Raw genomic sequence first — 16840 nt, 5'->3', positions numbered from 1 at the left:
GATCCAATCATTGAATGGATGGAACAATCTTACTTGGAAATTTCTATCATAGGAAACAAGTTTCAATCCTTCCTCGTGCCTCCTAAGACACTCGATGCAGATGAGCACACATGAGCAAGAGGCTTCCTAGGTTTGTTGAAAGCTAGTACCCATAAAAGAGGTAATCATGTAGATTAACTAAAAGTAGTGGTTGTGACACGTATTTATTCCTACAGGTAAGACCTTCCTTCCCATGTGAAAGTTGTTCAAGTTTTTATATCTTGCTTTGCACATCACTCTATATATGTTTTAATTTTTCATATATTTGTGGATGAAAGGTCGGGAAGACTACAGTGGCTTCATTGGAAATTTCATTACACATAACCTCGACTGTCTAGTTGTTAGGATAGGTGTAGGATTAGTTGCATCTTATGTTTCCTTTCCTTTCACTCATCTTGCACTCCTTCCCAATAGTTCATCCTCGTTTTCCTATTTTGTTATTGCATCATGTTTGCTTTAGTAATTTTTTTCTTTTGATTTTGGTTTCTTGGCTCTCTGACTTCTTTCTTTTTTCTTTTTTTATAACTTGGTTATTTTTCCTTTCTTTTCCATTACGTGAATAAGTGTTGTGCCTTACTGCATCTTGATCTCTGAATGTGTATATGGTTGAAGTTCAAAGAGTCTTGTGACACTATAGCCCTTGGCTAGTCCTGTCTCCATCTTCTTTCCGTTTGGTTTTAACTTTTGGCTGATGAATTCTTGATGGAAAATATGATCTATCTGTAGGGAGAGCTTTGTTCCAGCCATGAACGTGTGTCTAGTGTGGGAACCTTGTGCCTACACTTAGTTTTATGCTCTGGTGTGTTCAAGCTTATCCAAATAGTACACATGCAGAAGGGGGAAATATAAATGAGAAAATTTGAACCAAATGTCGTTACATGCTTCTTTGATGGAAAAACCTCTCCTGCTCTTAATAGGTCGGGATCCCTCTTCCATCCAAAAAATAAATAAGTGCATATGCACAACTCTCTTTCAAAAATAGCATAGGAAAAAGAAGAGAAAGGATTCCTGCGTAGAGAAGTGAAGGAAGAAACTTCACCAAGGTATTTTCCAAGCTCACTGGCATTGGGGAAATGCTTATGTTCCTTTGTGACTCCACCAGGGTACTATCTAGGCCTACTAGCAGTGGAGCAACACGAGAGATGAAAAACTATACTCTGAAAATCTTAAGCTCACGAGCTAAACTAACCTTCCCAATTCGCAACACTATGATCTGGCTAAATCTTATGTTTTGTTCAACTAAGAAGGTATAAATTGGATCATGTGCCCCCATGGGGTAAGTGGAGAAGCTAAAGTAATATGCAGGATGAATCAATACTCCCTAAAGGACGCAACCCCTGCACTAAAATGAACCAAGACATAGAAGTTGGTATTCAACGAGTGTGTCACCAAGTGTTGTAGTGGCTACAACACCCTCCAAAATTTTGGCCTTTACTCAAACTTTGGAGCCCACTATGGATCCTATGATTGATCTTTCCCTAGTCACTTATTTGGTAACTTGATTCTCTCAAGCTTCCATCTTTGGTCTTCAGAGTTGTTCGTGTTTTTACCTTAATATAGAATGTGTCATCTTTGTGCATGAGGATTATCACTTGTCATGCAAATGGAAGTTTTGTTTTCTTAAAGGGTAAATCTTTGTGACAATGGATTTTCCCCACCACATAGACATGGTTTTCACTCATTTCTTACACTCTTGCACAAGTTTCTCCTTTATCCTCTCAAAGTCTATCATTGGAGCCGAACTAGTCATAAGCTGCCATAAAGGTTTTTGGATTAAGATGATTGTGTGTTATATGTTTTGGATTGTCTATGTTGTATAACTAAGTGTTCAAGTGTCTGATTGTAGTCAAGTTTTATCGCTGTTCACATCAGTTCCACTGATCACACACTTAACCAATTTATGGAGTTTCCCAACAACGTAGCCTCATCCAACTTTCTTGAACTGTGCACTTTGTATCTACAACCCTCAAGGTTTTTCCTTGCCTACTGGAACTGCACAATGCACAGAAAGACCAACCTCCCTTAGCATTCAAAACTATGCAGGGGTTTCCTCCAGTGTCCTTCCCTCAACCGGTACCCACTGTCTCCATAAATTGTGCAGTTTGTCCCTAAGATTCCTAGTTTGCCTTGCATCCTACAACTACAAAGACATGTCATCCTAGGGCCTCATCCTATAATAGCTCCTTTCATCCATTAAATTCATAGTTCTTTCCCTCAGCTACCTAGTCTGCCTTGCATCCTCAAACTATGCATATGTTTCCTCCCAGGGCCTCATCCCATAGCACTCACTGCCCGCTGAAACTACTCAATTTTGTCTCTTAGAAACCACAAACAAGGATGATATGCTAGATGACTCTCAAGGAGATGAGGAGAAAGATAACTAGACCAAGGAATTATGATAGAATATTGGGACCACATGAAGATGCCATCTGATGCATAACCCTTTGGAGGGTAGGTATGGATACCAAAGCACATCTTTCGAAATACACGTCTTAATGTAGCTTGAAGGACTTCTTATCATTGTCATATCATTTTTTCTTCAACGACATGCATGGTTGCATGCATCGAAATCCACGTGTTTCCTCTACATGTCTTGCAGCTCCCTTTCTCTTGTTGGATCAATTATCGTCTTTAGACATGTTTGGTTTTTATTTCATGTTTGAGAACCATTCCTGTGACCATGAAGGATGTTATTTGTGTATATAGTTTTCCTAGAAATGTAAACACTTATCGCATTCATACACAAAGTTGTAGGCACTCTCGCAGAAGTGTCATCAGGATCATCCAAAGGTCTATCCCAAGTGTCACACTTATCGCTTTTAACTCTAGACAGTCTCACAAAGGGAAATGTTTTGTCTTGTTGTCGTAGTGGTCTATGTTGTCATTTTGTCAAAGTATGCTAAGTTTGTGGTCACAATGTCAAGTCCTCACAAGTTCACTTTCCCCTCACACTTAGCCATTTTCCTCCAAATATTTCCAAGTGAACAACTCAACTTCACTAGACCCTGATTGAGTTGCACTACACACTATGAACGCTCAGTGGTGCTACTCTTATTCTTGGAGCTATGCAGTGCTTGAGGATTTCTTCCTGGTTAGTTTCACTGTGCAATCCCATAGTTGAGTAGCCTCTCTTCCTTCCTAGATTTGCAAAGAAACTGCCTCAAAGCCCGACCTGAATTGCACACTTTATAGGAGCAGTCATCAAGCCTCCTCCATGAAGCCTAGAACCATACAATGTGTAGATATATGAGCCTACACTCCTCCTAGAAACTGAACAGAGGTGTCCTCCCAATGATCTCCCTCGTTCGAGACTCACTGCTCTTAGAGATTGAACAGAACGATCCTTTGGTCCCTCTCTTTTCCTTCCTTTCCTTCCCTCAAGAAAGTGCATAGAGATGCCCCTGACGATCCCACCTTGCAGCTACCACTGGTGTCCTCAATTGTGCAAACCTTCCTCCTAGTGGCCTATGTATAGTTTTCCCCGATAGTGAAGATTGTGCTCTAGAGTTCCTCATCGAAGCCTAAATTTTGCTCTGCATGGACTCACTGATCACTATCCCTCCCTATCACTTGGAACTACACAGTGCATAGGTACTAGGACATCTTCCCAGGAAAATAATGCATCATCTTAGACTAGGAAGTTTTGGATTTGATGTCGTCCTGTCATGAGTGAACTGCAAAAATAGGTGCACTGATAGATCATGGCGAGATGATGAATGGGATGAAGAAGCAACAAACATGCTAGAAGACTTACTTATAGTTAAATGGATGAAAGAAGTTCAAGCGAAAGGAAAACATGCATGTAACCATCTTATAATACCAATACCATTTAGGACCGTGCAACATCAATCCATGTGGAGGTGAAGACAAAGCACATACAAGAAAACATCCATCACTCAGTAGAAATAGTAGCTTGAGATTGCCACCACAACCATCCAGTCCATGTCAATAGTGTCATGTCAAGTTGTGTCATGATTTTTCGAGGCCACATCACTACTATGGGCCATATCCATTTTAATCGAATGTAATATAAAGTGAAAGTTTAACAGACACACAATGAAGATGAAGAGTCATGTTAGTTGAAAATTCATAAGAATTTCAACATTCATGAGGGTATTCTAAGTGTCACAAGGGTCAAGCATTACCTTTGGCTATATATACCCCTCCCATTGTATGAGCAAGGACTTTTCACCTTGGCTCCTCTCACATAGCCTTGAGAGGTTTTCGGTCAGTTCTTTGAGGAACGAAGAGTGGCTCCAATGTCCCACTACTAGGACTAGTGATGTATGGTGTATAGCGTAGAGTTTTTCTACAATTCAGCTAGCTCTGATACCATGTAGAAATTCCCACTGTAGATCACCCAGTAATGCAATGTACTAAAGCAAAACACTTGATCTACTTCTACAAACAATTTAGCGGAAGCTTAATTGAACATGAGAAACATCAATAAGAACACATATAACTGATAAGAAGGAATCAATCACACATAACACAGAAGATATAACCCAAGGAAACCGTCAGCCTAAAACCCCAACCCTGTATTATCACAAAAGTGGAAATATAGCCAGTATTCATGGAAAATTTTAGGGGCGAATGTTCGCCCTTTGGCAAAATTAAGGGGTTTTAAATTTTTAGTGGGCGAATATTTTGTATCATTGTACATTTTTACAAATCACCTCAAATAGCCCACCTTTTTTAAGGGAGAGGGTAAAAAGGGTAAATTTAGCCCTTGAAATTAGGAGTTACAACCTTTCCATTCGCCCTAATTTTCAAGAATAGGTTTTATTTAAGTGAATCCTATGGGCCAAATACCATATTTATAAAAGAGGTATGGTAAATTAATAAAAATATAAATAAATGAGAGGTATGGAAACTAAATAAAACATTTTTTATATTTACTCCATAAGTCACATTATATACATGTAAGGGTGTAAACAAATAAAAATATAAGTAAAGTGGAGGTATGGTAAATAAATATAAATATAAATAAACTAGATGTATGGTAAATAAATAAAACCTTTTTTTATATTTAGTCCATGACCCTCGTTCTCTTTATGAAGGCTCAAAAAACAGGTTTTATTTAAGTGAATCCTATGGACCAAATACCATATTTGTAAAAGAGGTATGGTAAATTAATAAAAATATAAATAAACGAGAGGTATGGTAAACAAATAAAACATTTTTTTTATATTTACTCCATAAGTCACCTTATATTTAAGGACACTAAAAAAATGCGTTATATTTAGGTGAAACCTATGGGCAAAATACTATTGGACAAATACCATGGGCTAGATTGTTATTACTACGATGCAAAAAAACATTATTAACCCTAATATCAGTATTAATAAAAATAAAAATGGCACATGGTATTGACCCATGGTATTCACCAAAATGGCACATGGTATTGACCCATGGTATTCACTTGGAATGTAGCCTATTTAAATGAGGGAATTAAACCAACATAGATGTATCTTTACTCTGGATCTACTAACCCCCGAGAGGTATCAAATATCGTGATATGCAAACTAGCATAGAGTGAAAAAATATTTGATCCCTCTTGGGGCTTGGTGGATCAAGAGTAAAAAAGGATATTGTATTTTAATGTATGTTAAACATTTTAGCTTGGTTAAAATAAAAATCAACTATTAATTTTATTAATTTTTATAGATTACTAATAGTAATTTTTAAGCTCCAAAGTTTATGATAACCCATGGTATTGACCCATGGTAATACCATGGTATTCATGTGAGCATAGACTATTTAAATGGGAAATTCTATCATCTTAGATCCATCTTAATTTTGGATCTACTAAGTGCTCAAAGAGATAAATAGATTTCATCCCCCTAAGAGTGGTAGATGTGGACTTAAGATGGATATAGGTTGGTTTTTATGATAATGAAGATATGAAATAGACTTAGGAAATTATATTGTAAAAACAACTTAAGGTGAATGGTTAAAGCATAAACATTGGACAAGTATATTTGTATACTTCTATTTTAAACTGAAACAAATCCAGGGCTAAAAGGAATGGATTGATTGCACTAGTCATCCTTCTATAAATTTCCAACATAGGTTGGAGATTTGGGTAATTTTTCTAACTGCAAACAGGAACATACTTGTGTATTGGTAGGGTAGTTACGAGGTCCCTAGAAGTGATGAATTTGAATTTTTCTTGGTTTTATATATAGTATTATGTTTTTTCTCATGCTTTCTGTGAATGACATGGGTGAATTTTATCCTACACCCACTAGGTTATCGATATGTATTTTCGGTAATTTTGATTTCAAAAGATATTTTAAAGAAATGCAATGATTTCATTTGTTTATTGAATAAACACAATATTCTAATGGAATTCTGCATTTGTGGTTTACCTATACAGATTCCATGGAGAATTATTAGTGGTGTGACATCAATTGTCCTTAAGCAGAGGCTTTAGTTTTACTCTTTTCTGGAAGCAAATACTTTCTTTCAACATTTTTGAGTTCCATGAAAAATTTGAAAGTCCTAATAGTATTCAATTATGGGTTAAAAAGATCCATACTGAATGATCTATCGGCCTTATCTTCACTTAGTTTAAGACTATTCACTTGGAGATGCTGCATGTTCCCCCACTTCAAGAGCATAGTAAAGTCATGCAGAACTTATAGAAGCTATCTTTAAGCTTTTAGTGAAGATTGGAAAAATTTCTGGGTTCAATAACACCCAGTGGAGCATTAAGCTTCCAATGATGCTAGATTTTAACCTGGAGCACTTTTGTGATTTGGAAGAGATGCCCCCTCGTATTTGTGACACATCTTCAGTTGTGAATTGGACTATTACTAACTGTCATTTCCTTCAAAAGTTACCTGATGACTTGGGGAACCTCAACTCTTTAAGAATGTTAAGGAAGGAAAGAAAGTACATTATGCTAAGTTCTATTATGCTTTTCAAATTTTTCTTGGATATCTACAACGTTTCAGGTAGGAAAGTACATTCTGTTAATCAAAATTTGTCTTAATAGAAAGGCCCAATTTCAAATTCTAATGCTTTCAAAAAACATTGTATAACTGTAATGTTTCTAAAAGGAAAGCATATTTTTTCAATTTAAGTATCATGATCCCATATTCCAACTTATTTTTCAGTAGCCCATTAGGCTTTGTAGCTTTGAATAAATCCATGTCTTTCGATAAGATCCTCTTCCAAATTAGAACGCAGTTTCATTTTCGCAATAACCACATACAATGTCTTGATTTTGTTATTGAGAAAATAGAGGTTGCGAAACAAGCCTGTGCCATACAAGGACCTGATTCATTGAATATGTATCAATTACGGCTCTTGACGTAACAATGTCTTGATTTTGTTGCTTGAAAATAGAGGTTATGCTTTACTATTTCATAGAATTTCTTACAATCTTTCCATAAGTATTGATTTGTAATCGTTTTGTAATCTCAGTCACTAAGGGATGATAGTAATTCCATGGTTTGAAGATCCCCTCTTACTAAATATTTAAATATATAAGCACAATTTAACTATTAGTTAAAGGAATTGTATTTGATTTGTAAACAATTCATTGCTTGATTTATAGATTTTGATTTTTCCCTTTTTTATTTTTTCTTAGATTTGGTATGAGATATCTTCCAAGATTTGGGTTCCCTAGTTTCCCCACCAATGCTATGAGGTTTAGATGCTATCATTAAATATTCTCGGAACGTTACAAATTTTCCAATAAGTGTGCTTTGAAACATTGCTGTTGCTTTTCCATGGTGTTAATGCAAATAAGCACTGCAACTAGTGCCATTATTTAGATTAAGTGCCGAAATCTAGGTGGACTTGTAATGATGGAGTGATTGTTTTCTAGCTACTAAGGCCATATGCATTTTTATCTCTTATGTTGTCCTGAGATATTCAAATTCAAAATAAGAATTGAGGTCTCGTTTCCACTGTACATTGCAGTCAGTTTCTTGAACATAATATATAGTAGATTATCTTTTACTAATCAACTGTGGATGTGATCCCTCGCAGGAAAGGAAATTCAAAGTGACTTTGATTTCACGTTTATTTGTCAAAACATCCATATAGGAAAGGAGATTCAAAGTGACACTGATTTCACACTGATTTGTCAAAATGGAGGCAAGAGAAAAGGAAACTTTGTATTCAACAATGCTCTTAATTTCATATGTACATGCATAGACATATTAGTAGAAAATATTGAAGGGTTGCCTAAGTAATTTTTTCCATTCCACTAAATTCTTTACAGCTTGAAAATAAATAACTCGGAACAATTCATTACACTACTTTTTATTCTTTATTAATCAGTGGTTAAGATTTTGATATTGAATTGGCTAAGATTTTTCTTCCTTATGTGAAATTGTGTGTTCTATAATGCTTCTTTTCCATTCACTATGTATAGCATATAAAGTGTGTCTAATGGAGTAGGAAGATTGGAAAGCCTTGTGATCCTTGAACTATGTTAGAAACCCAACGAGGTAGGGTAGGTGCATCCCCACAGAGGGGTCACAAATATCAAAGTTGGTATTGGCTAGTGCCTTGAGCTAGAAAATTTCCTTTACCCTTGTATTAACAGTGAATCTAAAGGGGATTCTAATATTATCTTTATAATATTTATATCAGTTAATATTGATGAATAGAATTCATGAGACATGAGCTAGGATGTCCTTGTAAGGTGGTTTTTGATTATTGGAAGCTATGATGGCCATTATGTCAAGGCAGGTGGTCACACTCCCTTGATTGTGAGCACGATTGTCATCAAGATGGAAGACTTCATAGTCTAGATTGATTGTTTAGCAGTGATAGTTAGTGGGCTCATTCACAAAAGCTTCTATTTCACTAATCCTTTTTATAGAGTTGTCATATTCAATCTCCAAAGGTTTTAATTACACTATAGAGTTGAGTTCTGAGAGAGTTGTGATTCACAGTGTTAAGCATAGTAGCTATGACACTTGAATGAAGACAAGCATAGTAGAGGTATCAGACTCTGTTATAAGCTTACCTGCATATTATAAGGGACTTGATTGGCTTTTTTATAATTTTATAAATAAGTTCCATGTCGTGGAAATGTGAAAAAAAACAGTGATATTGCCACCATGTGGCTCTTGTCATATATGGTTTTATACTTTTACAAAAAATTCTCCAAAAGTTCACAATGCTAAGATTCACTAGGACTTTACAAAGTTTTATTATTTAGTGAAAGTTTTCCCTACCAGTATTGAAAAAAGAATCAAGTCAAAATATATCTTGCTCTCTCTGCAATACCTCTGTTGCTCGTAGACAGTTAAAGGCCTCTATCTAACCTCTGGTTTGCGCTCCAAGCCTCCTATTTCTTTGCGCAATTTTGATTGGGGTCCAGTGCAGTGTGAATTGGCCTCTTCCCACACTCATGAACATATGATCCAACTATGCAGTCCTGAAGCAGATAAATCCTCATCATGGATGAGCTTCCTTTATAGGAAAAATATTCATCCAACTGATAGTACACTGTCCCTTCTCTGATCTCAACTGGGTCTCTGTCTGAACAGACATGCATGAGTTATCCATGAGTGAATACTCAGTTATCTGAAATACAATAGTTACATGCATGCAAGCATTAACTAACTAAACTCTCATTAATTTAAAAAACTTTTAAATTAATCTAATTGGACTTGACTAAGTTAAACTAGGTCAACTGATTACATCTCAATATTACAACTCATCCTTATCTCTTTAACTGAAGGTTAAATTCCTGAATTAATGGAGAAACTCTTGCATGTTCTCACATAGACTTCAAGTTTGATTTTCCTTAATTAATTAACTCAAAATGAATTAATTAATTAATTTACAAACTGTTGTTAATATCAAAATTCGAATTTTGCTTCGTATTTTTAGTCCAAGGACTGACTAAAATAGGAATCCATCCCGCACTGCTAAAAATAGAATGCTATTTTTAGCACTTCCATTTTTCATTCCCTGTTGCCCAATCCAGCACTAGTACTCAAACTGTTATTTTAGCAGTGCTATTTTTAGCACTTCTAATTTTAGAATTTCTTGTTGCCATTTTCAACACTTCCTCTCAACAAGAAAGGCTTCCTCTCGAACCCAATCCTGTACCTTCGGAATGTTCTGCATGCAACACTTCTACCAAGTGTGGTTGCTCCAACAACTCTCAGAACAAAAAAAAGCTCCCAACTGACCTCTCTGTTGGGCTAGAAACATACTCTGATGCTGAAGCTCAACCTACTACTGACAAGTGCTCCCTCTCTGACCTCTGCACTACTGCAAAATCTCCATGCATCTCGCACCATTGCACACCTCTCTGTGCCATCCTGCACTGGTGCGACACACTTGTGCCTCTCGCATTACTGTAGCTTACTAGCTCTACATTGTCTTGGGATTCCTGCACTATAGCTCTCTCTGCGGCTCCATCCGCATATGTCTCTACCCAATCAGTCAGTCCTGCTACTCCTCATCAGGGCTCCTGTAGCAAAGTCGAATCAAAGAGGTTGGTACCTCAAGGATCCCGCCTGTCCTCCCTGGGACGATCACTCCACATCGCCCCACCTCCAACCTAGAGGTATGGCTGCATGTGATTGCTCAGCCCACCTGGCTCAGAGTTTCCCCTACTAGAGGTCTCTACATGAGTGGATGTCTCTACTCAATCTCCACTTAGCTTCCCCTGTTGTGGCTGCTACACAACCTCTTGAAGCTGCTACACCAATCGTGGCTCCTCCACAATCATCTGAGACATATTCTGGTGCTGCATGTTGAGAGGTAATATGCCCTCCCTCTCAACCACCAAGTCTCCATCAGTTGCCTTGCTGCTCAAGGCTTTGCATGCTTCTTGAACCTCAAGAGCATACAGGTTCTTGACCCGTGAACCGATCTTCTTCACATGTCTAGTGATGATGTGTCTAAGGAAAACCTTTCCCTTACTGAAGACTACATCATAGCCTCTATCTTTCAGCATCACAATCGACACCAAGTTTCTCTTCAGTCCTGGTACATACTTGACATCGGTCAAGGTAAGACGAGCTCCATGCTGCCTCTGAAAAATAACCGTGCCTACACCTGAGACACTGTACTTTTCATTATTACCAATCGCTATGAGTATCTGGAGGTCTTTCTCCTCTAAAGTACTGAACAAACTCTTCTCGCTGGTCATGTGGAAAGAAGCTCCATTGTCAAGAAACCAACCATTTCCCACCATGGATGAAACCATGCATGCGAAGAGTGTGAAATCCAACTCGAACTGTGAAGCAAGTGCCTCACCTTCAGATCCTTCCCCGAATCCCTTATTGGATTCCTCTATGGACAATTTGTAGCAAAATGGCCCACCTCATGACAACACAAGCATCGCACTTTCAATTTGTCAACCTTCTTCCCTCCATAGGAAGAACTGGATTCAGAAAGAGAAACCTTATCCTTCCCCTTCTTTACCTTACTCGCTAAGGCACAATTTTCTTCATCCTCCATGGATGAATAACCATCTCTGGTGCTTCTTCTTATCTCCTCCTGCATCAAATATGGCCAAAGTCGTTCCCAGTCTGGCAATTTCTCTCTTCCATTAACCAAGTCTTGGTAGCTATGCCAGTGCTTAGGAAGACCGAGGAGTGCAAGAATCACAATGTCATCATCAGATGTCACGATCCCTACACTTCCAAGCTCATCCTTGCATGTGGTGAGCTTGTTTAGATACATAGAGATCGTGTCACCCTTTTCACACTTGATCTTTTGAAGTTTTTCCTTCAGTGCCAGCTTCCTCTGATCACTGCTATTTTGATAAATATCTTTCAATGTTTTACACATTGAAAACGGTGTCTCCTTCCCATGGAGACTCGAGACTATTTGATCTCAAACTCCCTCCAGAAGGATTCTCCTTGCTCTAGCCACACATTTCTTCCATTCATCAAACTCAGCAGTACCATTCAGCTTGGGGACTTCTTGATCAATGAAGTCCTTTAGACTGTTATCCTCTAGTACTCCTTCCATGCGATCCTTCTAGGCTATATAATTCAAACTGCCATCAAGGGCTGTCAGACGGAATAAGTCGATCTTGCGGACAAGATAGACCTTCCTAGAATCTAAAGAAGACCTAATGACAAGCAAACCAACCAAACACTATCTTTCTCTAAATATGCTTTGATAAACAATAGCAAACAAGTGTTTTTAGGGCCTACCTTAGGTCCAACGCAAGCTTGTGGATGCCCTCGCTCCTTCGATCCAAATGAGCTCCTTTTCACGAATCTGCAAACAAAAACAAGGCAAACAAATTAAATAGCACCTGAAAATCCAATTGCATAAAAAATATTTAACATGAAAGTCAAGGAGTCCATGAAACAAATAACATAAGATACTTGTTGAGAAAAATGAGTTTGATTGTATTAATTCAAAAGAAGAAGAACTTTACGACCTTTGCCTTGACGCTGTACAAGCTCCTCCCAGGGTCCAGCAAGAAGTCTCCTCTACTTTGACAAGTTTCACTCACTCCCCAATAAAACCAAAAAGGTATGTGATCTCTCCTCTTAGGCTTAACTAGGAAGTCTTGATTTCACCAGCATTTACCCTAAAAAATGTTCAGCTTCTAACCTCTCTAGCAACCAGCCCAATGCCTGTATTTATAGTGCAATGGAGGGAGGTTACTAGGTCCTCCTTCAAAGGGATAGCTCCTTTCATCAAGGGATTAGCTCCTTCTCTTTTGGGATGCATGAACCACCTCAGAGCAAACAATCCATGTCAAAATTCCTTCTAGAAACCTCTAGAATTAACCTAAAGTGAGTTTTTTTAAGATAAAACTTGCGCCTTTTGACTTTCATAGGGGTCCGCACCTACACCGTTAGGGACAGAGTGGGCAGGTCCGCAGTTTTTGTACACAGAAGGTGCGGGACCGCAGGTGACCATGAGAGAAAGTGCGGAACTAGAGTTACATTTATTTTTAATGTCTTTCTCTCATTTCCAAAGCTTGATTTGAAGAGCTGAGGTCTGAGACTTGCTTAGGAGGACAGTACAAGTGATGATAGACCCATACTGACTGTAAATAATCATGGTGACGATATTTTTGTGTAACAAATTTCCCCCTAAAGTGCGAAGTCTGTAGTAGATGAGGATTTCTTATCATTTAGGAAGAGTGAAGTACTTTATCATTTCGAGGATCATCTTGTGGAGAGCCCGGTTGGAACCTGTAAAAACATTCAATGCAAGATATATATATGAGATCATATCATCGCTGAGGTAGGCATTCCCATACTTAGATCAAAACTGACTAGAAAAACTAACTACTGCTCTGATACAAGAATGATCTTGTAAAGCATCACAAGTATAGACTCATGTGGAAACAGTTTTGACGCAGCCATCTGTTTATGAATAGTCCATTATATAATGAATACAAAATTCCTCGCAGCCTGGATTGTGGAAACTAGATCCAGGGTCTTCATTTCTACTTCCCGAAAAAGTACGATTCTATCCATGCGAATGAATGTGTTGATGTCGAACATGGTAGAAACCACTTGATTACCAGTCAATGATGTAAACTTTTAACAAGTGTGAGAGAAACCACCAGTGATGTCAATGGCTCTCAAAGTACCCAATACAATCCATGAGATGCAAATAAATGTATTGATGTCGAACATGTCACGGAATCCTTTGATTGAAAGTCAATGATGTAAATTGTCGTCAAAGGCGAGAAACCTGCCATTGAGGCATGCAGATCTCAAGGTACTGACGATTTCTAGATCATCTTTCTAGATAATGAGCTGATGTTGATAGAAAGCGATCCGTCATAGGCAAGCCCACAACACGAAATCATAGATCAATTTGAAGAAATTTAGATGCAAGGACTGAATCAGGGATGGTCAAGATGGATGACAGATATTTTGCAGATGAATGGCTTATTGGCAGTGATCTCTTGAACACATAATGACACGACAGATGGCTTGGTGACAATTGACCCAAAGTTAATACCCAGAAACTGGCTGAAGACTTTCAATGTGGTTTGATCAACTATTAGGAAAAGGATTTCCCAACCCAGGTGAATAAAAGTGTCGTGTTCAAGAGTGGTTACAAAGTATGACAAACAGCCTCATTTTTCTCTCTTTTCCCCTACCATTTCTGGCAAGTACCTCTTTATTTTTTGACAAGCTTGAGGAGGATAACATTTGCTTGATTATAAGCTCATCCTTCGCATGAGTCCAACTTAGTTTAAATTCGAACCCTAAGAAGGAGTGGTTCGTTCCTATTTGTAATTGAACAGGTCCTTTACTGTGAAATTTTAACGAGTCCAGTATAGGAGAAACTCGGCGTTTTTCAATTTTAGAGAGTCTGAAAAACTTAAGAAGACTCCAGGGTTGACCTTTTTCGTAAATTTTTGTCTCCCAAGCTTGAAAAAGTATAAAATAATACTTGAGAGAACCGCTTGATCTTTAACGACCAAGGAGTACTTTTCGTTATTAGTGCCCTTAACCCAAAAAAGTAAAAAAACGATCAATGACACATTGTTTTATGACCGATATCGAATTTGAAACAACAAAAATCCGACAATCTTTTCATGTTTTTACGGTCGGAAAAGAGCTGTAAGTGGACCATCTTTTAATTCTATTTTAACAAGTTTAAAAGAAACACTCGGCAATCTTTTCATGTTTTAGGAGTTAGAAAAGAGCTTAAAGATGACTCTACATGTTTTTTTGTCGAAAATGATAGATTTCACCTGAATAATCCTTTATTCTGCACAAAAACACAAACATTACTCATACCTGTTTGAAATGGATAAAAATGTCGCAAAATACCTTTTCAAGGTGAAACATAAACAAATTTGCAATTTATTTACTCAAAAAACTTATAAAAAGGGCTTTTGTCAATTCATTTTTACCGTTTGAGTTTGGGTGAGAAAATAGTGCTTTTGCTCAGAAAACTTCCCGTGAAGATTGCGGAAAATCCAACCGTCGGAATCGAATGTCGTCTTCTCAGGGCAATCCACATCATCCCACTCTTCATTTTTAACCGTTTAATTTCTTGTTTTAGTCATTTATTCCATTTTTGGGAGGGTTTTTAGGCACAAAACCCGCGTGCGGGGGCCCGCAGGTTTACCATTGCGGGCCTGCGGACCCTGACTTTTTCTCCATTGGGAAAAAGCTCAGGGTCCACACCTTCCATGTAGACAAAGTACAGTCCCACGCACTGTGTTTAACGCAGAGGGTGCGCTCCCCGTCGCAAGGGTTTTTAACCCAAAAATTCTCAAAAATGGACCACACAAAATATTTTATAGCATTTTAATTTGTCTTTATACTTGATGCAGAGAGTACATCATGCTAGATTGGTGTGAACGAAAGCATGAGGACGTGGATGCTGCTACATGGAATCATCAGCCTTCACTTGATGCTTTGAGGGCGTGCGGATTGTACAAATACTGGGCCATTCCTAGCATGAGGGCTCAGGTGGATTTCTTACAGTGGTTGGTTGACAGATGGAGCATACAGGACCAGTGTTTCTTCATTGGTGGCCACCAGCTCGAAATTGAGCCGGCGGACATATATTTCTTGACTGGTTTGCCTAAGAGAGGTGAAGACTTGACTCTGTTTGGGGCTAGGCCAGGTGGCCAGTCTGTTGATAGCCTCAGGCTAGAGTACTGCAACAGCCAGGCTAGAGACAAAGGGATAGACATAAAGACCATATCCCGTCCTGAGCTCATGGTGATTGCGTTCACTATCACCAGACTTTGTGGAGCTGCCACATTACATATTTCCACCGGATCCCAGATGCGTATGGCAGTTGATTGCTTTCGAGGCACCATCTTCAACTGGTGTGATGTCGTGTTGGCCAATCTGAAGGGCCAACTGACCAAGGCCAAAAACGGATAACTAAATACCTTTGGTTATGGGGCTTTGGTCGTGAGTTTTTGCCTGGAGAGGGTTCCTATGCTGATCCCACAACACCTTACTATTGGAGCTAGGCTTCCTCGAGAGCCCAAACTGATGCGATGGGTTGCAGTTATGGCCCGTCACCCGGACGAGAGGATAGAGGTTGCTCGATTCAAACCTGAGTATTTCCAATGGTTGGAAAACCAAGTCTTTTCCATTCAGGACTTCCCTTACGCTGGGATAGATTTTTGTGGTGACCCAGACATGGTTCTTCCACCAGGAGAGCAGTGGGATGAGTCAGGTAAAATCCTTTTCAACATTTTTCCTATTTTGATTTTTTTTTGTTATTTTTTCATCGTCTCAAAACTGATAGTAAAAATTTCAAATGCAGACGTGGGTCCACAGCGACCAGCCGCTCTCCGGCCTTATCAGAGGAGGCAACCAGTTCCACCCGCGCCAACCCCACACGACAAATCAGCAGAGGTTTTGGCCGAGTTGGAGGGTCATCTCAAGCGCTTGACGGGAGATATTCCTAAGACCACTATAGACAACATTCCTCATCGACTTCAGCGTTATGTCATTGGGGTCCCGGGACCTTTTAGGAGGTTCCTTTGCAAGGTGGCCCGTGCAGTGGTTTCTTATAGAGATCATCACCAGTGATAGGATGATCGCCTATTGTGGGCACATGTGACATTTTTGTTTTTTGTACTTATCATTTTTGCCGATCATAAGGTGTTTTTCAACCTATGATCGAGGACGATATATTTTTTGACACACTCCTATATATATCACTATTACCGGCTTATCTTGTAAATCATGTTATGGAACGGTTTTAAATTTACATGTATGATTATTGCAAATGTCTATTTAACATTTGAGAAGCAATTGCATCTGCTAATGTATTTAAAGATCTTGGAATATGCTGATATTCAATATAATCAAATTCACGTTCCAAGAGACGCACTCTCAAAAATAATCTT

Source organism: Pinus tabuliformis, chromosome 3_2 (genome assembly GCF_031772625.1).
Source record: "Pinus tabuliformis cultivar Carrire ecotype Pingquan chromosome 3_2, CPIR1, whole genome shotgun sequence".
NCBI lineage: Eukaryota > Viridiplantae > Streptophyta > Pinopsida > Pinales > Pinaceae > Pinus > Pinus tabuliformis.
The sequence above is the reverse complement of the archived record's forward strand: the minus strand, read 5'-3'. Positions refer to the sequence as shown.